At 36.9% G+C, this 24,458-nt stretch overlaps 2 protein-coding genes across 2 annotated transcripts in view; both read right to left on the bottom strand.

Moving 5' to 3' along the window:
* Positions 1 to 24,458, bottom strand: part of LOC149949112 (uncharacterized) — a 300,220-nt gene that overhangs the window by 205,728 nt on the left and 70,034 nt on the right. The gene's annotated exons all lie outside the window — the stretch shown is intronic.
* LOC149949114 (uncharacterized) overlaps positions 1 to 24,458 on the bottom strand; it is a 256,112-nt gene that overhangs the window by 205,728 nt on the left and 25,926 nt on the right. The window lies entirely within an intron of this gene.

Genomic DNA, 24,458 nt, shown 5'->3' with positions numbered 1-24,458 from the left:
TAAAAAATATTTTAAAATTTGCAGACTCGGCTATTAACCCATTCGGTTTAGACGTGGTAGACGATAATCTTTATAACATTTGCACTGGAAAAGCAGCTTCTTCCAATACCAAAGATTATTTACTCAATGTAAGAAACATGGGTCAAAAACTACGTCTTGATTTTCAACGTGAATGTGAATTATCTCCCTCGCGGTTTGAAAAACCCATCAAGCGTCAAAAGGTTTTGAACTTCGCATCGGAGGATATATTGGCTAAATGTCGACGCAAAGATCGAGTTCTGGAAGTGAAGATGACAAGTGGTATTTTCGGTCGAATGTGCTGTTTATCGCTAAAGCAGAACCTTGATATCTCAGTCATTTTACAGTACCCTCTCTCACATATACCATTGTCATTAGCGCATCTCGATGGCTCACTTAAAAAAACTACAAATCGCAGCTTTTGCATTCCCTAGAAAAGCGAGTTGAATCTGAAGGCCCTACACGTGTTGATTTAACGATAGTTGATGGCATGTTTTTCCTTCATTGTCTTCCTCTAAACCTACCACTGACTTTCGGAGATTTATCAGAAAGTATTTTGATCCGGCTGTGCAGTTTGGGGTCGTCAGCAGTTACAATAGTATTCGATACTTATAAAAGCCCTTCAATAAAAGATTACGAAAGACGTAAAAGAAGATGGAATTCTAATCAAGAAAATAAGGCCACATACGTTATAAGAGGCCCAGATCAACAGCGTCCGAAAGATTTACAAAAAGCCTTTCAAAACGATAGTTTCAAAGAAGAGTTCATTAAGTTCTTAGTTGAAGATTGGAAATTAGAAAAACATCGTGAAACTCTAAGGAATCGAGTTTTACACGCTGCATTTGATGAACTTTGTTACGAATATAGTTGGCAAGGAAATGTACTCAGAAATGATTTGCTTTGTAAACACGAAGAAGCAGATTCAAGAATGTTTTTCCACTTTTCCCACTTTTGTAAAGACCAAACGGGAAACTTAGTGGTGCGTTCATCAGACACTGATGTCATAGTGATTTTTCTGGGGAATTTGCATCCCATAAATCCCGAAGTTGCAGTATGGATGGATGTTGGTGTTAAAAATAATCGGAGATTTGTCGATTTAACACTAATAGCTAAGAAAATGGGATCAGCTTTATGCAAATCACTTCCAGGGTTCCATGTATTTACAGGATGTGATTACATGGCTTCTTTTGCGCGCAGAGGAAAGATACGACCTCTCAGTCTTCTTGAAAAGCACCCTGACATCCAGCAAGCGTTTAGCTCTCTTGGAAACGAAATAGAAGTTCAAGATTCGGTTATGAGTAAAATTGAAAAGTTCGTTTGCTTAATCTACGGAGAACGACGTTGCGATTCAGTAAATGAAGCTCGTGTTAATGTTTTTCAACGCCTATACGCTCCGAAGAATGTTTTAAAACCATTCGATAAAATACAAACCGCTGAGGCTAGCTGCTTTCCGCCATGTAGAAAGGTTTTGAAGGAAAAAGTGAAAAGATGCAACTACATCTGCAGGATTTGGAACAATCCAGAAAAACCTAATCCTGTTTCTCCCTTGTTTCCTACCGATTGTGGTTGGGAAAATACCGATAATGAAGGATTGAAACCACTTTAGTTTGAAGGTCCGTGTGCGCCTCCAACTTTAGAAGAGTGCTTAACAGACTACCGGGACGAATAAGATACCGAACAATTGCTACATTCGGACTCTGACGAATCAGATTATGACTAATTTTCTTTACTAAATAAAATATTTTTGGTTCCAATATAATGTGTCTAGTCATTGAAAAATTGTCGTTAGGGGTTATTAGGCAACTTTAAAAAAATATCTTTCCATAATTGAACTGTAATTTATTTAAAAGTGCCGAATTTGCATTAAAGTAATTTAACTATTAATTTACCATAATTTAATTATCAATTAAAATAATGAAACTTAAATGTTTGGTGAAAAATCCTGGAACAGGTTTTAACTGTAAAGCGAAATCAACGTTTACTGCCTTTGACTGTGGTATTAGGTTATATTTAAAATTTCGGTACATGGTGGTAAAATACTTGTCTTAAAGCACTTAATTCCCCGAAATTTTTGTCTTACTCTTGTGTTTCTTATTCCGGATGTCCAGACGAGCATTTTAAAAAGAAAATTGCGTATATATTTTATGGGATAAATTTTGGCAACAAATTAATTTAAAAACAGTTATCTTAAATTGTGATAGCCCCTGAAATTTATATCTTATTATTTTGCATGTTATTTTGGGGATTCGCACCTACAATTTAAAGAAAGAAAGCTGCATATATCTTGTGGGATTAAATAGGGCAGAAAGTAGCGCTGCTGAAATGTGTGACAGGGGCGTACGCCCCCGGTCCGCTAAGTAAGACAAACCTTTTTTTAAACCTTGTTATAATATCTTTAGTATATACTGGTAAATATTTTTATAGACTATGACGTGAGGGTTTCGTCGCTAGCTCCCGGTCTATACAACTAACCCTCAAATTCTATTGGCTGTCTCTCTCTGAGATAACCGGGGGAATTCTGCAGACTTTCCTAGGAAAGTTGTAACACGCCTTCTTTCTTTCAACTTTCTTCTTGAGATTTCATTGGGCGCGAAATCACATGTCGCATTACGTCCACAGGGACCGTACAAATTCGACCCCTTCGCTCCGATTGGTTGTCGTTACGTCAGAGAATGACACCACGTGAGTGGGAGGCAATAATCGCCATCTATGCGACTCCGAAGGACAAAGTTCAGTTCAGTTCAGCAGCCAGATTCAGCGGGCCCGTGGTTAAGAGTTCACATAGGCTGAAGTGGTCGTGACGTTTTTAAAGCAATGTTCAGCTTTTAGTTTCTTAACGTTATTCATCGTAAAATATCAGTAATAAACTGAAAATATATATCGCTACCGATATAACAGCGGGAAAATTTATTATCGGGGTCAGATAAATTGGAATATATTTAACACCCTATTAATCACCTTTTCATAAATATGCTTTTCTCTTCGGTGACATAGTTAATAATTGTGTAAAATAATTTTGAAAGCATTAATTGATAATATCCTACGTCTAGAAGATTTATTTAAGTATGACACTACCTATTCATATGCGAACGTTTTACAAGAGATACGCTACAACAGGCTGCGTTACCAAAGATACATACTTATACAATATTGTGAATTTATAAACCTAATTGCCAAAACATAGGAGGTTTTTGAAAAAATTTGCAGATTTAAGAATTTTCTACCAACATATATGTAAATTGGTTACGAAATGAACAAATTTACCATAGAATATTTCACCTCAACATAGTATTAAGGATTCAATTAAATGCTAGCCGATATCGTAATTTAACCTATACTGATTTTTTAAATTTACAATACTATTATAACCAATATATAAGTGATTTTTTCCGATATCAAGTTTAGTGGCGCCATCTGCCTTGTTTTTGATAAAATAATTTTGAAAATATCAGTATCAAAGACGTGAACCAGTTATTGACAATAATCACGATATCAGTAGCCTATCAACTCCTAACATAATCAATTTGTTTTATTTTCAAAAGAAAATGCTGAATAAGTAGCCTCTCTTATCCATATTTGTTATTATTTACTGCGGAGGATTTGATATTGACACGCAAAAAGTCAATAGTGTCAATTATGAACTGGCAGTTTGTAACTCTGCAACAAAAAAGTCTGAAAATATGTCATAATTAATATAAGAAGATGAGGTTTTTTACCATCTCTTCTTAAAAGTCTTCCTCTTCCATAGAGAATGAGACCAGGCCATTGTATGAAACCCAAACCATCAAGCTACCTTCTACATTTTGGTACCATTATTACAAATGTTAAAATAAAAATACTTTTCAACATGAAAATGTTCATACCAGTTCTTCGTGTATTAATTAATTTCCATTCTTATCCGTACCGTTTTTTTGTTTGCGCTTTAAGATTATGTACAAACAAAAGCACACATTTTTGGAATCTAATCCCAGTACATTGTCACGAACGAGATCTAAAAGTACTTAATTAGTCTAAGAATTGAACCTTATAACAAGTGTACTTATCTTACTTTTGCAGATGAAACCTCTTCGGCTCGCTAAAAAGGATCTTAATTTGTTTGAAATAAGGGCAGGGTTACACGCATACACAAATGCAAGACTTCCAGTAACCTGAAACCTTCAAATATACCTTCTTCTTAAAAATTTGCACTCCATACCTAATTTTTCAACGTCCAGATCGTGTAAATTACGGTTTACATATAATTTTTATCGACACTTATACAAATTAATACACCACACTAGCACACACGATCGGGGGACTTTTTCCACAGCTTCACTCGCCTTTTTGAAATTTAAGTTGACCTTCAGCACTCTTTCCGGTTGACCGTGACCTTTTGATAAACTCACTTCCGTTCGAATTTTCATGATGTTAGTTTTCGCGCTCAAAGACAGAAGGCGCCTCCAAGCTAAAAGTTCTTTCACCCAGAATAGCGTCAGAGATAACGGCAAATTCCCGGGAGAAATCTTTCCCGCTTCAATTTTCAGGATCCAATTACAATAGGCATACGTCACGACCACTTCAGCCTATGTGAACTCTTAACCACGGGCCCGCTGAATCTGGCTGCTGAACTGAACTTTGTCCTTCGGAGTCGCATAGATGGCGATTATTGCCTCCCACTCACGTGATGTCATTCTCTGACGTAACGACAACCAATCGGAGCGAAGGGGTCGAATTTGTACGGTCCCTGGGGACGTAATGCGACATGTGATTTAGCGCCCAATGAAATCTCAAGAAGAAAGTTGAAAGAAAGAAGGCGTGTCACAACTTTCTTAGGAAAGTCTGCAGAATTCCCCCGAACAGTTCTAGACACTCGAGATTAAACCCGTCTCCCGATCAAAACTGCATCTAATGATTGACGTCATAACCCACTTGAATATTTGAAAAAAAACCCATTGCTACTCGAAGGAGAGTGTTGGAAATACCACGTTGACGATATCAAAATCGAACTCTCACTTGAAAATGTTTACGGAAAACAAACCTCTTGGAAAATTGAGTGACGTAGAAGATTGCTAAAAAATGGGTAAGTGTTATGTTTTTTTTTCAATAAAGAGTCTTTTTTACATTTTAAAGTATTTATTTAGAGTGAAAAAAAGTTGCAAAGGAAAAGTTGTTTACAACTGTTTTTTCGCGTACATGAGTTTGTATTATTATATGAAATGGCCGAGTTAAATTTCAATCTTTTTTATCATTACAAGGCCCAAAGCTTACTAAATCTCAGTTAAATTAAACCAGGCAATGTTTTTTCACCAATCTTATTTTGCGTTTACTGAAGATATTTTGTTAATGACGGGTAGAAAACCTCTTTCAATGGTTCATGACGGTAACACATTTCAATGACTTTTAGAAAGTACTTTAAATAGAACGTGCGGGAATAATGCAATAAGATTTTTCTACCAATGTTTTGTTTTCATGCTAGATTGCGTAAACCACCCCGTTGTCCTATCTATTATACTCATACTTCCTGATTATATTTGATTTTTTTTGGATGGTTTATTTTATTCGAAAGTAAATGGTTTGGCGCGTTTTCGAGAGGGTTGAGTCTTATCTCTAAAAGATACCAGATGCCGTGGGAATATATTTTTTTATTCTCTGGAACCGGATTTTTTCCAGTCAGTCAGCATACCTCTCTCTCTAGCTAATGGAATCGCCAAATTCGTTGTGATGATTTTTGTAGCATGATTTGCGAAAGATAAAAATATCTTGTGGTCGTTTTTTTCCCAATTTTTGGAAAACTTTTTGAAGTACGTTTTTGTACTCTGTCCTTTAGTTCTATGCAAAATATACATAACACAATATTCGCCGCAAACGTTACTAATTAGTCCTTGCAATCGTCTTTTACTAAATGTCCACGTCTTACACATTGAATTTAAATATTTTCTGATGGGGGTAAAAACCGGGGAATCCCCTTTGAATCAAAGTAGAATCCTCGTTTTCGGCCATCGACGTAGATGCTAATCCAATGAGAACCTGTTTCGCCCCTTTTTTCAAAATTAATGATAAGCGATTGTGGGTATTTCGTGACGGGTTTCAAATTATCGGAAGAAAAATGCCTAAAAGGTTTGGTGTTTTATACAGTGCCTGAAATAAGTCAACGTTTGTCGTAGTCATTTTAATAATCTCGAATAATGTTCCTATTTTTATCTATCTGTAAACAAAATTGAAATTCGACGTACACGATAACGACCGTAGATTCTTTTAAAGGGGTACCAAATCCTAAATCTAAGCGTAGTGACGTCACTGGCCAATTATCGGGAGTCAGATCGAAAGCGTATAAGGCAAAGCCTAAAGGAAAGTCAGCCATAGCAATGTGGTTTCCTTCGTCTTTGTAATGTATCCCATTTCCCGAGAATAGCGGATGATAGACTAGCGTAAATTGTTTACTATTAAAATTAGGGGTTTATTCGTTATCGACGTATAGAGCCAAATAATGTAGATAGAAATTTTAAAAATTATATTATATTATATTGTCAAAACTAGCGTTCTGAATCGAACTAGCCAATGTCTTAGCTTTAATTTCGGTACGAGTAAAGGGATATTTGTCATTACTACGTAATACTCCTAGCAGGTGGGCTAATAAAATTTTAGGCATAATTTTAACTTTACGTACAATTAGAGCAGCGTCTATAAATTCGACAGTGTCGCCAAAAAGGGTAAAATTATCGCTATTTCTAGTAAGTGAAACCTTTAGTTGTACGCCATTAATTAAATATTTCTTAAAATTAAAAATGTCACAAAAATGTTCCCGTGAAGTTTAATTTCTTTCGAAACCGCGGCGAGGCCTTGACGCTTCGTGAATTCGGTGTTAGTCAGGAGGTCCATACTTCCGGCCGTGTCATTGTACCATCCAGATGTCGCTAGGGGAGTGTTTTTCGCATCGTTCCCAAAGTTGAGCAAGGTTTCGATTTACGCCCGATAGGGGTAATTCGCGGCCTATGGTGAAACCGTCGTATCATTGAGTTCAATTGTTCAATCGTGATTAAATCGGATCAAAAATTTAATTACGATAAACTCGACTTAATACATTTAATCGAATTTAATCCGATTAATTATGCGCCCAAAAGAGGAGTGAACTGCCCCTCGGGATAAAAGCTATTTCATTACATTATCTATGATGTTATTTACCACTTTCCCCATTTTATATATATCATCTGACAAATAGGCTTTCATTTGGCGGTATTTGGTCCATAGAAAAAATAATTATCGAAAACGTCGCCTTTTTATTGATTTGGTTGGGGTTTTAAATTGTTTAAATAATTAATATTTAAAAAAATTATAATATGGTTAAATTAACTAAAAATAAAAAAATCTGTATAGATAATAAAAAAGATAATGTTGAACTATAGGTGGGACGAATAGTGGGACTGCTATGTGAAAGTATTAAAAAATAAAGTAACTCGAAGCGTTAAGTACACTCGAAGCGCGCGAAACAGACTCGAAGCGCGCGAAACAGACTCGAAGCGCGCGAAACAGACTCGAAGCGCGCGAAACAGACTCGAAGCGCGTGAAACAGACTCGAAGCGCGCAAAAGAGAAAATCGAAGCGCGGAAATAAATTCGACGCGCAAAACAGAAAATCGAAGCGCGCAAACGAAACTCGACGCGCAAAATATCAAATCGAAGCGCGCAAAACGAAATTCGATTTTGTTTGGTTTCGCGTTCCATACTACTCCTTCAGCGTCAATAACCGAGTCATCTGCCAAGTATATTTTCTCTGACTTGGATGTGAGGGTTGTGAAGAACGAACGGTTACTGCTCATATGGCTGGTAGCTCCGGAGTCGACGTACCATGTGGCACCTATGCTACCCTTCGATGCCTTGAAGGCGGGATACTGGCAACGTTGACTGGTGGAGCTCTCCGAAGGCTGAGAATGGCTTTGATCTTTTGAGGACTGCGAGGCGCTCTTACTTTCTTGTTTCCGATTCTGCTTTTTGGCATTGTCCCGCTTTCGTTAAACGGCAATCCTTTTGTTAATGTCCAGGTTTACCGCAATAGTGACATCCAGTAGATGATTCTCCGTTCTTTGTTTGGCCGTTCCAGGTATGAAGAGCAGCCACAGTCTGATAGCTGTCTGGGATATCGGAATTTCTCTTCCGCCTATTGAACTACTGTATTAGTTTTGATCGGACGTAGTCCCATGTTAGGTCCGCTTCTGGGCGGACCTCGAGTGCGGTGACAAGGTGATCGTAAGACTCTGGAAGACTGCATAATAACATACAAGCAACATAACTATGTTTAATGTTTTCACCTATTCCTCGTAAACGCTCCACAATGTCCATCATAGCGGTGATATGTTGTTGCATGGTCTGAACGTCTTTGAACCTCATTTTGTGTATCCTTCTGAGAAGTAAGAGTTTACCTGAGATGGACGACTGATCATGGAGTTGTTTGAGAGTGAGCCACATAGCTCTGGCGTCGGTACTGTTCGAGTGATAATGCGATTGCTGCTTCTGCTTGACGATCACGTTTGTCCCAGTGGGTAGGTACATTTTATGCCGGTATTAAATATGTTTGGTCTAATAATGTCAAACTTTTATTACGTAAAGATGATGGGCTAAAAATTTTAAAAATTAACTCTCTTCGGGACTTGCATTCAGTCTAATAGTATTATTTCCTTATATAATATACTTGTATAAATAAAAATGCACCAAAACGAAAACTTTGATTTTTTGGATAATTTTGATTTATCAACTACCGAATTATATCCGGAAATCGATTATGATTTTCTAGTTTGTCGTGAAAAAATGAATACTTATGTAAATGGCTTTAAAATTTATCATCAAAATATTAGAAGTATATCCAAAATTTTTTATGAATTTTGTCTGCTTATTAACGAATTGTGTATCGATTTCGACTTTATAGTCCTAACGGAATGTTGCTTAAGAGGTATTGATCCTAAATGTTTTCAAATCAATGGTTACCAAGCAATTTTCACCACTAATTACCTCAATCAAAATGATGGTGTAGTCGTTTTCGTTAAAAATACAATTAAAACAGAGTTTGTTGAAATATCTATTGGTGATGTACATGCAATTTGTATCGATATCTGTATGGTTGACTCCTCGATTTATCGCGTTTTATGTATATATCGTTCCCCAAATAGTAATCTACAAGAATTTTTATTTCATCTTGGGCTCACTTTTGAGTCTCTTGACAGGTTAAATATTAAAAATTTGCATTATAATAGGTGATATAAACATAGACATATCATCTAATTATTTTGCATTCGGCAACTCAGACTATTTGGTTATATTATACTTGCATGGTTTTAGCCCATTAAAAAAGAATATTACTAGAAGTTCAAGTCAAACATGCTTGGACTATTGTTTTGTTAAATTTAATACTCAAAGATATTATATTTGCTCAGTTTTAAAAGTATTCACCAGAGATAATTTCCCAATTCTTATTAATATTAATAGTGAACTATCTCACGGTTCAAATTGTGATAACAAGGTTCAAAATATATATAGTGATGTGGTCGACTTTGAGAAATTGAGAATGCTTTTAGGTTTTGAAAACTGGTCTGCAGTTTATAAAACTGATAATGTAAATACCGCATTAGAAACTTTCACTGAATATTAAAATTTTTATATTAACTTATCTAAAAAGGGTTCTCCTTGTAATACTAACACTAATCAAACTACCAAGAAGATTAAGTTAATAAAGCCATGGATAACAGTGGGCTTAGTTAATTCAATCAAAAAAGAGATAAAATGAAACGTAAATGTCTTAGGGAACCGTTCAATTCCTCTCTCAAGCTAAAATATACAAGATATCGTAATAAGTTAAGTAATTTAATAAAAATTGCCAAGAATATTTATTATGTAAAAAAAATTGAAAAATGTGGCAAGATCAATCGCAAAATTTGGCAAGTCATTAACGATTCCACTTCTAGAACAAAATCAAAACTTCCGATATCAACCATAATTGATTCCGTAAACAATATCGAAATTGATGCCATTAAATACCCAAAACAGTGTGCGAATTTATTTAATAATTATTTTGCTAATGTTGGTAAAAAATGGCTGAACCATTTTAAGAGTACATGAACCGCCTGATAAAAGACGGACGACCAATGTAAATGGTTTATCAAACTTTAAATCAATTTTTTTGAAAGCAGTTGATGATTATGAATTAAAAAATGAAATTATAAAGTTAAAAAATGCTACTGCAGTTGGCTATGACAAAATTAATGCAAATGTTTTAAAAAATATTGCTAACTACATAATTGGCCCATTGCATTATATTATAAACAGTAGTATTGCAAAGGGTATATTCCCGGATCTTTTTAAAATAGCCATTGTGATACCGATTCCTAAATCTGGAAGCAAAAATAAGCTGAATAATTATAGACCTATATCTGTTCTTAGTCAATTGTCTAAAATTAATGAGGCCTGTCTAAAAAATCGCTTAGTGGAATAAATAAATAAATTATCTCAAAAAATCAATTTGGCTTCCAGAAAGGTATAAGCACAAGCGATGCAATCTATAATCTTACTAGAAATGTTTCTATCGCACTTGACAGCGGCAAAAAGGTGCTTTCAGTATTTCTAGACTTAGCAAAGGCTTTTGATACTATTTCACATGACCTTTTACTTGTAAAACTTAATGATTATGGAGTTAGAGGTATACCTCTAGACTTGTTTAAAAACTACTTAGCTAATAGGAAACAGATGGTTCGTATCGGTAGTGACTATAGTGACATTACCAAAGTTAATTATGGCGTACCTCAAGGTACTATTTTGGGCCCTATTCTATTCCTTGTTTATATTAATGAATTCTGTGACTCCAAATTATCAGACGTATTAATTTCATTTTTAAATGAACATATTAAATAGTAAATACGATGACCATGTTTATGTATTATAACGTATACAGGTAAAGACTACAGAAATATTATATAATTATGCTTTAAACTTGCTATTACACTACGTGTAATCAATTTATTATCAGAAGTTCATAATAAATCCATTTGGGGGAGGTGTTGCAATTCCGAATGTACGTGGTAAATCTTTCCCAGGCATGTCGGTGGCTTAGCTTAAACGGGATTAAGTGTCATCACGGCCTACTAGCGCTCGCTTTCAATCTTGTAAATAGCACAGGTCTTCCGGAAAAAAAATCTGTTTTTTTAATAGCTCATACCAGTTTATTAATTGAAAAACAAGGGATCACAGGTCCTTGTGAACTGTTTAAGGGACTGGAAAGTGGTCGCGATCTGACTCGTCATTATGACGTAGAAAGGAGATAAAGTAGAGAGGGGTAGACAACACGAAAGTTATTTACATTTGATATTAAATTTTCCCCCGCACTTAATAAGCCCTCGAGGAGTAGAAACACACTGTTTTGGCTATTTTGTTGTATATATATATATAAGTAATAATTTAGATATTTATTGGTAGTTATTCCTAAGAATTTAATACACTAAATGTCTTAGAATTCAAAGTTCTAAATAATAAAAATAATACCGGTTGTTAAATAACGTTAACTAAAAACTGAAATAACTTTAGAATACCACATACGAATTTCATATATTTTCTGCAGGTAAAACTGAATTAACACTAGCTTTATATTATAAAATTAAGTTGATTGGCTAAACAGTATTCTTAAAATAAAATATGACTAAATCCCTTGCTAATTAAAGTGCCTCTCTGTCCGTAGTGCAATACATTTCTCTCTCTTCCCAGATATTTCCCAAAACTTACCCGAGCTATTTGCTAGACAAAAGCTTCAACTAAGAACGTAGCTGGCCTTTAAACACAAATTTAATTGGGCGAACCTTTACGCTGAACGTTTTACGGAGGGAGGGGAAGTAAATTTCCGAATTTCACCCTTCCGACGGCAGCAGATTCTAAAGCGTCTAACGAAAATTTTACACAAGAAAATCTACGACTTTTGATGGGTTGCGTTTATTGCCCCTAGCTGCCAGACAGTACAACTCCCGTTCCCGTCGGTTCGCATTTGAAAGGGAGGTCTCTTTAATTGACATAACTTATTGTTATTATGTTACTTATGTTTATATGCTTACGCCAAAGACGCCAGATATGGAACGCCCGGTATTTTATTTGTGAAGTTTTTGTTGACCTATTTTTATGTTAATATTATCATGTTAATTTTATTTTAATCGTGGAGTTTTAAATTAAGCACTAGTTAGTTGGATATAGAACAAATTTATTTACAATTGTTTTAAACAACTTAAGAGAAATTAATAAGGGATGACGTCTCCCTTACTCTCAAACAAGCTCGTAACCTTCGTCGAAACTTGTTGGTTAACGCCCGCAAATATAGTTGTTTAAAAAAAATTATTACTAACGTGTTAATTATTTAACAAAAAAATTAATACCGTTCTGTCGAACGTTCTCGAAATTCGACTTTGAGTATAAAAAAAGAGATGTTGGGAACAGGTTAACACCAGTTAATTTAGTTTTTTCCCACTTACCAACATGCCAGTAATCGGCGAAGAACAACGCTTTCCGATCATTAACTTGCGTCAAGGAGGAGCGACTTGGAGTTTCATAACGGCGGCAGTAAATTGTTCGGAACGGGGAGCAAGATACCGCTATGCACAGTTTCTTCGTCATGGAACGATTTCGGTAATAGAAATATTTTGGTTTTCCAAATGATTTACCTTACAAGTTCTTTATATAACCGATAAATATTTACGTATTAGAATCGTCCTAGAAGTGGTCGCTCGAAAAAGACTACGCCAGCTCTAGACCGAGAGTTAACCAGAGGTGCTACTAAAAACCCGTGGCTCTCCGTTAGAAAATTGAGGGATCGTTGGCATTTACCAGGGCTTCGAGTTACAGCTCCAATGGTGTGGGCCAAGTTAAAAAAAACTGGTTTGTGACATCGACGCTCGCTTTGTAAGCCATTTTTTTCTCCGGAACACAAAAGACTTCGCCGTCAATTTTGTCGACAACTGTTTCGATGGCCTGGAGACGTTTTATCCCGTGTGATTTTATTTTCTGATGAAAAAGTAAGTGTTACGTTTTTTTAAACTTCTAATTTGCATCACCGAAACGGTTTTGTTAATTTTAGAATTGTAATAGTCTTTCAGAGTTCTGCCAGTTCACCCACTGTGTAGGTGACAAGACGTAGACGACAAAGAAACTGTTCCAGAAACATTACACGAACGAAAAGGAGTGGACGGTTCTCGGTAAACGTGTGGGGCTGCCTGGGGGATGGTCAAGCCGGAATTTTAAGACCGATAGTTGGCCGCTTAAATGCCCAATCCTATATGGAAATCCTCCGGGATTCAATGTTGCCATCGATAGCGGCGATTTATGGCCTACAAGAAGCAGGATGGTAAGAAAAATCACGTGCCCTCTACGGTTATGTAGTAAAAATGTTATTCCTAACCTCTACTTTAGCAAATATTTTATGCGACGTTTTTGGTCGAGGAAGGTGTTGAGACTCTCGACTGGCCTGCTTTTTCTCCCGGTCTCAATCCCTTTGAAAACTTGTGGTCCAGAATGACATATCTTATGGAAAACGGATCCCGGAAAATGCAGGCGACCTTCGAAATATGGTCTTCGACGCATTTAACAGATTGAGCCCGGAATATTTGCGGGGGTTAACCAACTAGTTATTAATTTGTCTAAAGTTGTTTAAAACAATTGTAAATAAATTTGTTCTATATCCAACTAACTAGTGCTTAATTTAAAACTCCACGATTAAAATAAAATTAACATGATAATATTGACGTAAAAATAGGTCAACAAAAACTTCCCAAATAAAATACCACGCGTTCCATATCTGGCGTCTTTGGCGTAAGCATATAAACATAAGTAACAGAATAACAATAAGTAATGATAATTAAAGAGATTTATCACAAAACTGATTTTCATAGTTATTGCGCAATCAATATTTTTCATAACTAAAGAGTCTCGTAGTGACTAAAGCACTCGAGACTTCCGCCTAAGCTGATATATCTGGTTTCCGATAGGTCGGCGCTATATTAGGCTTTAGTGATAAAATTTTATAAAGTTTGTCTCGCCGGTATACGGGCCCCAGTAAAATGTTTTTTTGGCACGCGTTATTCACACGCGGTCCTCAAAACACAAGAAAACTTCCCCGAGACTCCAAAACCTGCTTTCCGGTATAAGGTTTAAATTATTAACGAAAATTATTTACCAAGGACGTTAAGTTGCGTGACCAAGTCGTAGCTTATAGAGAGTATCAGTGTCGAATAAAGGTTCGATCAGACAATTAACTTTAAAGCAATAGGAATTTTCAACGTTGTTGTAGTTATGATGACCTGATGATGTCTCTGTATAGAAAGTGAAACTAGTCATCCTAACGTTTCAATTATCCTAAATAAAAGTTTTAATTGTATAACTAAAGTGGTTTAATCTAGTTTTTAATTATTTTATACACAAGTGCCAACAATGAGTTATATTATGTTAAGTAAGTTTCTAATTGCTCAACAATCTAATCGTGGAGTCTGGAAATGACTAACTCGATTTTAAATCTATTAAACACCGCGAATAGAGTAATGGCTGCGTGACGTCACGGAACGTCACCCATGCTTTTCCCTATAGATAAAAAATCGCGATCAAAATGGCAACCATGGCCAAAGCTACGGAGTGCCATTACTCTATATTAAAACAAAAAAATCGTGTGCGCGTTTATTTCAAGCAACTAGAAATCGTGCGCATGGACCTTGTCAATAAAAGGCGTTTTCCACGCTTCGCTTTGGAGCGACTCAAAATTCAACCCGAAAATCAACAGATCGAAAAATAAACAGCTTCAATGTCTGCTAACGAAAGACAGATCAGGTTTATATCGTCATGCAAAGCTCTCTAGACCTCGCGTTTGGACGATAAATGATCGTGTATTTCTTTTCTCTGTTCAGTTCTGGATTTTATTCGCGACCACTGTTCGATTTATTATAAAAAATGTAAAATTTTACTTTGATACATTTTACACAAGTGGAGGGAATAAAATAAATTGACATTTCTGGTCCAAACACAATAAATAACTGCGCAAATGGTTTACCAATTAGCTGTCGCGCTGATCCACGAGAGGGAAAGAAACCCGAGTCTTTCTAATTTGCCTTTCCCATAATAGATGTCATTTTCTTTCTATTAACGTATCCCTCAATATATTATTTGTCCGGCGTTTTGAAATGCTGTGAAATTTAGGCGTGTATAGTGAAAAGGTCGATTTTGCCTTTGATTCAAAACCGATTCCCTTCCTTAAGTTTGAAAGCCAATAACTCGTCACCTATTGTTCTAAGATACCTAGATTTAACACTTCGTAAATATAAAAGGATCATCCCGAATCCATTATTATCATTTTCAGTGGCGTAACTCTTTTATTTTAAAAGCTGACCAAAATGATATTCGTCAATTCCGGGAATGGTTGACAACGAGTGAAGGGTTGACGGCGAGTGAATGGTTGACGGCGAGCGAATGGTTGATGGTAAGTAAATGGTTGGCGGCGAGTAAATGGTTGACGGCGAGTAAATGATTGTTGCCGAGTGAATGGTTGATGACGAGCGAATGGTTGATGGCGAGCGAATGATTGACGGCTAGCGACTGGTTGACGACAAGCGAATGGTTGACGGCAAGCGAATGGTTGATGGCGAGCGACTGGTTGACGACAAGCGAATGATTGACGGCGATCGACTGGTTGATGGCGAGCGAATGGTTGATGGCGAGCGAATGATTGACGGCTAGCGACTGGTTGACGACAAGCGAATGGTTGACGGCAAGCGAATGATTGACGGCGAGCGACTGGTTGACGACAAGCGAATGATTGACGGCGATCGACTGGTTGATGGCGAGCGAATGGTTGACGGCGAGTGAATGGTTGATGGTGAGCGAATGGTTAACGGCGAGCGAATGGTTAACGGCGAGTGAATGGTTGACGGCGAGTTAATGGTTTTCGGCAAGCGAATGGTTGACGACGAGCGAATGGTTGACAACGAGTGAATGGTTGACTTGAAGCGAATGGTTGACAACGAGTGAATGGTTGTCGGCGAGCGAATGGTTGATGTTGAGCGAATGGTTGATGGCGAGCGAATGGTTGATGGCGAGCGAATGGTTGACGACGAGCGAATGGTTGATAGCGAGTGAATGGTTGACAGCGAGTGAAAGGTTGACGGCGAGTAAATTGTTGATGTTGAGTGAATGGTTGATGACGAGCGAATGATTGACGACGAGTGAATGGTTGTCGGCAAGCGAAGGGTTGACGACGAGCGAATGGTTGACGACGACCGAATTGTTGACAACGAGTGAATGGTTGACGGCGAGTGAATGGTTGATGTCGAGTGAATGGTTGATGGCGAGTAAATGGTTGACGGCGAGCGAATGATTGACGGCAAGCGAATGGTTGATGGCGAGCGAATGGTTGATGGCGAGTGAATGGTTGATGGCGAGCGAATGATTGACGGCAAGCGAATGGTTGATGGCGAGCGAATGGTTGATGGCGAGTAAATGGTTGATGGCGAGCGAATGGTTAACGGTCTTTGATGGATCCTGGCCATACCATCAACAGGATATAGCTTTTGGCAATTTAATTGGCACTTTCATATGCTTCCGCTCATCTTGCGAGTTCAATAGTCCCCTGCTCCGACTCCAAAAGCGCGCTTACGATGTTAAATACGCGTTCAAATGATCCGGTTATCACCGCTATTCATGACTTGTGTGACGGTCAAACCTAATCAGTGACTCTTTTGTGGTGTCCGGCCCCCGTTGGCGTAGTGGACAATGAAACGGTGGACGGTCTCACGGACGTCACCAGTCTTCCGCGCCCCTCCAAGGTGTAAATCTGCGTGTAGTAAAGTGGTTACCAGTGCTAGGTGGGATTCCTGGCAGACCCAAGCCACCTCTTACGCGGTTAGGGAGGCGAAGCCTAACCCGGGCTCTCGCGAGATTATGCAGCTTCAGCTCCCCAGGTGGGATGACACTCTTTTGGCGCGTCTCGTCTGCGGACGCCTTCCCACGAAAGCAACTCTCTTCCGCATTAATTTGAGTAGCTTGGATTCTTGCTCAAAGTGCGGTGCGGTAGATACCGCGGAGCACATTATCTTCGCCTGTCCATCACAAGTTGCAGCACGGCAAGGTCTTCTTAGTAGCCTCCATAAGAGGGTTCTTTAATTTTTTATTTGTGTTTTGATTTTATTGATTTGTTCGCTTTTAGTGTTTGTTAATTTTCCATTTGTTTTGTTTTGAATCGGGTGCGCAGGTTGTGAAGGCAAATTGCTATATACACCAACTTATATTCATTCTCGTTATTCTGCCCCCCCCCCGTAAGGTCATCAGAGAACCATTGGAGAGAAATATAATGAAAAACACTTATACTCTACTTACAAGTTAACTTGAACCTATATTATATATCACATATAAAATATATTGGTTAAAATAACTATAGTTGAAGTTATTGTCGAATATAAAAACCAGTTAATCGACGCGAAGGTTACTTTTATGTCACGCCTTTTCGATCCAAATGTAGCAGAGGTATCTTGTTTTGATAAAGACGCTAGTAACATTGGTTGAAGAAAGAGCCACTACACGTCAAGCCGACACTTGTTTATAAAATCAAAGAAGTTTACCCTCCAGAAACTTTTTTAATTTTCACCTCTCTAAGGGGCTACCCAGGGGGCCTATTCTTGTCTCGGTTACGACATAACGATTCCGCCTTATCACTTCGCCATACCGACATTCGAGATAACGACATTCGCTTGGAACCTTATTCTTGTCCCCCTGTCGCTATCAGAAATGTCGTAAAAACGAAAATACCGCCAGGCGAGTTGTGACGTCAACATCCGGTGACGTGCCCCTCTAATCGTCCAATACGAATCGCACTTATTTATTTCTGTCGGCTGCTGTAATATTTTTGCGTTTGTTTACGTTTTCGCAGTTGTCATTTTTGTTCTTCTTTGGTAGTTTTTTTTAAAATAACATTGAGTCGCGCCACAAAATTCTGCGGAAATCTAAAGGTTTTAATTTTAGAATACATGGAGGCTAATGAACGTTTCGTTAGCCGTAAGTTTGAGGCAAACTGTACAAACGAAGCGTACAGTACACCGCGATGTGCATTAGTCTTGTCCAAAGGCTTAATGCTTGTGGTGGACCGTACTGGAGGTGCAGTAATTTTTTTGGAATAGAAATACTGTTACTTCTATTACTTATGCCATGCATAAATGTTCCAGAGTTTGGCTGACTGGAACTTCCCAAACTAGAACTAAGACAACTGAGGAAGGTCGAGCAAATGTTGGGCAGCTCTCGTTTATTGAGCGCCCTAGGGGGTACATTTGGCCACTACGAAGTACCAGAAGCTGGTTTTGGGGTAAGTATTCTTTCATGAATACATTTCATGCTAACATTTCTTGATTTTAACAACAGATAATTGAAGGAAATGGATGCGGCATTGGCTACTTTAGATCAACGTCCCGCAGCTTCTTCAACAATGGCTCCTCCATATTCAGTCACTATCGCCCATTCTTCTCCCACTGGCTCCCATTCCTGCAGATCTCCAAGATTTAATCATAGTTTACCAGTAGCGTCTGTGAGTTCTAACAATGAATATAAAGCCCCAGGAATGGAAGGTGTAGCTCCGTCTAGTGGAACTTTTGCACCTCTCGTTTTCAAAGAGAGACCTGGTTGCGGTAACCGTTTCCAGTTACTCTGATTTGCTTTGCCGGAAGTTTCTAGCTCGGCCAAAACACGCGGCTAATAATATCAATCCTTCCATTCCTGGGGCTTTATATTCTTTGGTTCTAATCACTCCCAAGGTAAAAATATTTCTCCAGCTGCACGAGGTAAGTAGAAAATCATTTACTTTAAAAAATTTAAAATTTGGAAAAGATAATTTGGCTTAAACCGTTTAAAGGTCGCAACCAACAAAGGCAACAGGGTCATATGCGAGGGCTCAACAATTTCTTGAGAAAATAAATTCAAATCTTGATAAGCAAACTAAGATAATGGAAGATCAGTTGGAAACTTGGTGCCATATAGCTAGTTCTCAAAGGAGAATTTGTATTGTAAAAACTATTTGAGTTTCATATGCTTAGTTTTAAAACAAAGTAAGTGAAAAATTCAAATTTTTTATTTTGAAGAATCTTTTACAATTTCACTAATAAAGTTTTGAAAAGAAAAATAGTTGTTTTTCTGTTACCTATACACCCTCATACTTACCTTTATATTGAGAAGTTAATACTCAAAACTTACCTTAGGAATGATCTCTAGAGTTCTTGGTTGCTAGGTAACTTTTTTCAAAGATATCTTGAAACCATTGATGCCTTGTATATGTGGGCATCATGAGTACGCCCAGGAAACTTGGCTTTGACATTCAAAATTACCAAATCACAATCGCAAAGCTATAAAAACTATGTAAATTTTTGAATGTACATGTATATTATTTATATATATAAATAAAGCTTACCAATTGCACGTTTTAAGAATGGTTTTCTTTCCTGTTAATGTACAAATGTTCACGATAATTTGAATCTCGTGAATTTGGAGCAACATTTGCAATGTGCGTATAATCTATTGCAGCAATGGCCCCCGGGAAATCTGGTCTTCTCCATAAATCTATACGCATTGTTAAATTAATTTTTATCTGCTATGAGAAGATTTGATAATTACCTCAACTTTGTGGCTTCCCTTTACTCAGTGGAAATTTTATCCATTTTGGCATTAAAATGCTATTTATTGCATCGGTTTCTTGATGCAGACAGCGACTGACCGTGGCCTGACTGACATCAAGAAACAAATCTTTGCCAACTAGCTGCTTTCTGGTAAGCACAAAATTGAACAGCCACTAACGCCTAATGAACCACATAATCATTAAAACGCTAATAATTACGAAATATAATTCTTAAATTCATGGCTCACCTTTGAATCTACAGGGAGATCCGTAACTCTTACGTTAGACGCGTTTGACTCTAACGTCGCTTTTAGATGCTCACAAATCTCTATTACTAAATACTTATCTAGGTGAAATAAACTTCTAAACTAATTTTCCGAAAGTTCAAAAGCTTTTGATCTATCTCTTAGAACTCTCTCCCACCCAAAACTCTTCGTTTCTTCCATTTCTGACAGACGCCAAAACTCAAAACATGCGAGCTGTAAAGCAGCCATTTTGAAAATACCGCGATTCGAAGCGAAAAATGACGTCATAACGACAAAGAAACGCGATTCCGACATCCCCAGCCCTGTCGTTATAATTCGCTGGCGATACGGCGATGTCGAAGTGAGTTTTGGAGACAAGAATACGGTTTTCGCCGGTCGATGTCGTTATGGCGATATTTTATCGATTCCGCCATAACGACATGCGTATCGCCAAGACAAGAATAGGCCCCCAGGTAGCAAAATCTCGTTGATAAACCGTTTGTGAATCGTTGAAACTATGTTGAGAGATAAACGTTGTGAAATGGTTGACGATGTCACCAAAATAGACGGTTTATAAAACGGTTGATATTAAGTCTTTTAGTACTAACAGAAACCCAAGCATAAACGTTATATGATTTGACGTTTATTTATTGTATATATTAAACGAAAACCAAACTATTAATTGATGTCAAATTCACCAAGTGATAACGTTGTAGGATTAACGTCTATTAAACTTCGGTATTAAACATTTATAAAATTATTTAACAACTGTAGGGTACCCGATAATTCCCTGGAAATATGATTGTTACGGTAAAATAGGCACTTGTTTCGCTTGGTATTAAACTTTTAAACTAATAATATTATTAGTGACAATCACCGTCACATTCATATTGAAAGTACAACGCTGTCATAAATCTCTCCACGTATGGCACCGTACCCTATATAACCAACTGATTTATGCAAATTTCAAACAATTATACGTTGATTACACAATAATTTCCCTTTTATCAAACGGCCTAGTGTCTATAGAAGAAGGCTTTTTAAAAAAACATGACTATACTTGAATCGTTTTCCGTGTGTAGGGCCAAAGAATGAAGAAACTCGGTCTTTTGGCTAAGACCAAAGTGTAGTATCTTGTGTATAGCGGATATACCTAATTATTAAATTAATCCGAATAATTAAAGATGTTTTGCCGACCGTAACCGTCGAAAACCACAGTGAGGGTACCATGAGATAGTATACCAAATGTGGTCGACCTAAGTTGAAAACTGTAGATTCCTATAGCGGACAAACAAACATATAATTAAAGTTTATATTTAGTTAAATATTAACCACTTCTATAACATGTTTTAATTAGAATATTCTTATTAAAACATGTTTAAGAAGTGGTTAATGTTTAACTAAATATAAACTTTTATTATTAGTGGGATTAAAAAATTAGTTGATAACAAACATAAAAACGTCTCATGTTTGCCAAAAGATATACCCTTAAAAAAGTTAAATAATATAACGTTATTTTAACCTAAATATCCATATTAAAAGTGACGTTTTTGAATGTGGTGAATTTAATTTAAATAACGTGGTTTTTTCAACCTAACTATTTTGATAAAAACATGAGTTCTAAAAGAGGTCAATATTTTACTAAATATAAACATTTATAAATAGTGGGAAAATAACCATTAAACGTTATTTTGACCTTAAACCAAATATTGACCATTTTACAAACGTTATTTTGCTACCTGGGTAGTAGGCCACACTTTGAAGCTCTCTGACGCTCTTTTAACTTATCGTAGGAAAATGGGAAATCAACAGACATACTTTTCAACTCACCCCGAGGGACTCACCCTTGTTCAAATAATTAAAATATTTGCATAACCTTTTGAAACACCCTGTATTCCATATTCATTAAAAGTTAAAGTGGGCGTGTTGTTACTGGAAGTTTCTCGCGGCAAAAATATGCATCTAAGCTAGGGGTAAAAAGAGGGAAACGATATTAAGTAGCTAACGCCATCTGCTTTTGGCTTGAACTATAACTGTGTATTATTTGGTACATCTAAGCTTTCTCGCAATTTTGGCGCGTAAAAGCGATAGAATCCTTCAAAGTATGTTTCATCTTAGTCTTAAATTACGGGTAAAGTTTGTGGGTTAATGTTAGAAGAATTCTAAAGAGATTTAATAATCAGCTAGGCTAATACCCAAGGCACCACCTTAGGCCTAAGTCATCATGCGACTTTTGAAGCCCTTAATTCAGGTAGCCGGGTTACAATGCGTAGGAGGGTGGTGGCAAGCCCTGCATGCCACGAGATCGAGGCAACAGCTCCCTACACTAACTATTACCGTTAACCTAGACAAGTTTTTAGGAAAAACCGAAGAACTCGGGGGAAAACCCCTTAAACCAGTGGGGAGGGAACTTGCAAACACAACGCATAAGGAGTGGTTCCGAGTTTTCTCCCAGCGCCACAAGCTGGGATCGAGCCCGGCTCCTCTTGCTGCGAGGCGAAAGTGCTAACCACTCCGCCACCCCACCTATTTCTGAAATATAGTTCCGCAATTTCCTTTGAAAAATTTCGAATTATATAGCGGACCTAAAATTGAAATGTTATTAGAGCACAAGCTATAAAGCTTTGGCGATTGACCGAAGCCTCAAAGAACTTAAATATTTCCCATAAATATTAAAGGAGATTAATTTCAGATTCTCAACTTTTGAAATCTCAAAATCTCTCTTCAAATAAGAATGATATCGTTTAATAGAATACATGATATCACAGTTTTGCTTCCGGTTAAATTATGTACCCGTATCGTACGGCCCGTATGATGTCGCTAGTTCCGTCAACTGGAACTCTCACGAACCTTGAAAGGGTAGGCTGCAAAATTCCGCCAGAATGGCGTTCCATTCTTTAATCTTCCTTTATCTTGTGGAATTTCAGATTATAAAATGTGATTTTAACTTGGATGAATAATTAGAATAGGGTCGGTTGGTGCCCCTCTGAGAGACTGAGACTCTGACGCGCCTTTCGAACTTACACTATCAACTGTTGTTATTACTTAACTCGGCATTCTTTAACATTTTTAGAACAGCGAAAAAATATAACGAAATTGAAGATGGTCTTTTAATTAACTTTCTGTTATAAATTAACAAAAACTAGTGGATATCTGCTGATGCTTTTTTGCAAGCGAGCTTACACAATATTGTCATTTGGGGGCTACTTGATCCGCGGCAAAGGTTTTTACGGACCACAGGTTAATTCGCACTGCTTAAACTTCATCGGTAGAGTCTACAACCTTTATATCTCCAAAACCGGTATGGTGCAAATTTCGAGAATAGTGGTACATATAATGGTTAACGGTCCCTATTAATAGGCTACATATTTGGTGCGAATTTCAAAATGGGCGGGCTATCATTAACCTGGTCCACCCATTTTAAAAATTTAATCACTACAACAATAGCTATTTAAATAGATTCTACCTTTCTTATGTATAATTGTGTCTGTCAGTGTTTGGTGGATGAGGTTATGAATGGGACGAAGAGGTGAATCACCTAGAAACCGAAGATGATTTTGATAAATTCGAAATGATCCTGAGCAATGTAACATTAGAACGAATTGCAATAACTGGTAAGTATTGTGCATATTATAAATTTAAAAATCACCATGACGCAAACAATTTACTATTTGTAATCTTTCCCTATTGAAATTTACCTGGTAGTACTTTTAGCGTATTCGCCTTTTGCGAATCTTTATTTGGAGGACAAATTTGTTACTACATTTAAGTATTAGTGCCATAGGACGGCTCACACGAATTAGACGAAACGTACGTTGCGTTTATTAAAATGCTTTCAACTGCGCATAAGGTTTTATTTTCTTCATTTTCTTTTATCTTATATATTTGCACAAATGCGCGCCTGTGTTTTACATTTGTCATAAAATGAAATTAGACATTTTAACTGCACGGTGCGAAATGTATTACAAGGTATATTTTTTGACTAAATCGTCAGAGGTTGGTGCAGTGAACATGTTTGTTTACACATAATATATTCAAACGAAAAACTTTGTTTACAGAGCATCTTAACACAAGGACGCAATTATATCAGTTGAAATACCAAATTATTTCATTTGTTGTAACCAAAAAACCACAAAAGGACGTTTTCAATTTCAAATTACATTAAAATAAGTTAAACATTTTCTACTTTTAATTTTAACCAAATATATCAGAACGAACCTTCAAATTTTGTGAAAAAGAAGCGTGTTTTATCTATTTAAATAAACATTAAAACGAATGCCACATTCCTTTTATCTACATAGAAAACTTAATGAAAAACACGTTTAGAACTACAATCGTAATAGTAGGGTTAAAATGAACATTTGTCATTAGGTAAACAAAGAAACAATCGATGTATTCTATAAAATAATGAAAATTTCATATTATCGCAGTATTAGAAGTGAGAACAGATATTGGAAATTGAAATTTGCAAAAAAAAAGAAAACTATTAGACCTAAGAACCGAAACAATTAATAAAACTTAATACGACAAACCCAAGTAAACAGTACATAGCACATTCGGCAATAA

Source organism: Leiobunum rupestre, chromosome 3 (genome assembly GCF_980474605.1).
Source record: "Leiobunum rupestre chromosome 3, qqLeiRupe1.1.hap1, whole genome shotgun sequence".
Lineage (NCBI taxonomy): Eukaryota > Metazoa > Arthropoda > Arachnida > Opiliones > Sclerosomatidae > Leiobunum > Leiobunum rupestre.
Note: the sequence above shows the minus strand (reverse complement) of the source record. Positions and strands in the feature narration are given on the sequence as shown.